The sequence below is a fragment of the Pseudophryne corroboree genome, chromosome 2, assembly GCF_028390025.1.
Source record: "Pseudophryne corroboree isolate aPseCor3 chromosome 2, aPseCor3.hap2, whole genome shotgun sequence".
In the NCBI taxonomy this organism is placed as follows: domain Eukaryota; kingdom Metazoa; phylum Chordata; class Amphibia; order Anura; family Myobatrachidae; genus Pseudophryne; species Pseudophryne corroboree.
The window spans coordinates 103,167,792-103,169,601 of NC_086445.1; positions in this window are offsets into that span (position 1 = coordinate 103,167,792).

A 1,810-nucleotide genomic window follows, 5' to 3' on the forward strand; every position below is an offset into this window, starting at 1 on the left:
TGGTCAAGCGAACAGAGGACACGTGCCGCAAACGGTACTATGACATAAAGCGACGTGTCAAGTCCACAATGGCCAAGGAGGCGAAGTCGGCTCGAAAAACCGGTGGTGGCCAGCCCTATATTGCAAGATATCTGGAGTATGAGGAGCCCATACGGAGTGTAATACCTCCTGAAGTAGTCTCTGCAACCCATGTCCGGGATTCAGATAGGCCCAGGAAGAATGGTGAGCATGTGTATTTGCATTAACAATCTATGACATTTTTTTTTTTGTTCAAATGTGTGTCATGTGACGTTGCATATTACTCCCATCTTCAAGTGTGTGTCAGCAAATACCTTGTTTTTGGTAATGTTTTATACAAAAGCCAATGTAACATCTTACTTTATTGTATGTCATGTTTTTCCCCCCAGTATATTTTCCATGTGTAGTTTGGACTTGGTGTGTCATTGAATTGTCCAGCAATAATGTTTTCCTTTTGGACATTTTTTATTATTGAATTTGGACTATGTTTTATATTTAGTTTATCCATGTGCAATGTTTCCAAAACAGTGGTTGTCATGTTAGAGGCTGGAGTAGTGGAAAGTGATTTGGGAACCACTTACATGTGTTATGTCATTATTACTGAATGTAATATATTGTTTGATAATTCCACTATTTGTTTGTTCATTTTGAGTTTGTATTTGTACCCTGACACAACACTGCAGTGTAATTTTTAAATTTGTATATTTTGTTTGGCTCATATAGTGGTAATGTGTGTTTGGAGTGCCACATTACAGAGCAATTTATATATTGCATCTGTAATATTTTTTCTTTCATTACAAAATGTAGATGTGTGTGTTTTTGGTTGTCAATGTATGTATTTTTACTTGTGTCCTATGTCAGTGTCCTGTACATGTTTTCCTGTGTTGCACTTTCCATAGTGCATATGGCTATTGGACAATGTTTCTTGTTTTATGTAGTTGTTTTTTGGTTTCCGGTCCTTATGTTTTTGTTAAAAATAAAGCAAGGATTTATTTAAGAATAAATGTTTATAAACATAATGGGTGGATGTATCAACAATAGCATGAATCCATGTTTTTTTATTATATTTTTACAGTGTTAGAAAAAAGCTGTACTACTCGTCCTACAGTAACTCCCATCACATCTGATGATGATGACGCTGCGGAAGCAGGTAAAGTGTCCATTGTAGTATAGGGTATGTTTGTAAAGGAATGGCCATAACAAAATTTCACTTTCAATAATAGGTCCATCAAAAGAAGTCTGGAGCAGCAGAAGTGGGACTTCTGTAAGACACCACCACAAAAAACCTGTGGCAGCAAAGAAAGCAAGGTCTGATGTCCAGGGCCAACCACAGCAGGCTACCCCGCCACGAAGAATATCCACAATATGTTCGGTCCCCCCACTCCAAATTTTGGACACACCTCCAGGACGTCAACCACACTCCCCTCATCTTGATTGTGAGTATCAAACTGAAATAAATGTAAACAATTTCAGACCGTAATCAAACTTTTTCTTAACCTCGTTATGTCAAAGCACATCAAAATCTTATATACTTACCAAAGTAAGTAAAACATGACATGGAATACAAGCAAAATGGCCTTGTCCACATCCAGTAAAGATATGTATGTCCACTTGAGCCATACAGTAGCACATTTTGTGTAAGAAGTTGCAACAGAAACTCATGTTTATTTTTTGAGAATAGTTTGGTGGTTTAACAAATTTGCGCATGTGTGTTTGATCTCACATTGCCAAATACATATAAAAACATTACTATGTTTGTTTTAGAAAAGCTATAAGGTAACACATTATGGAT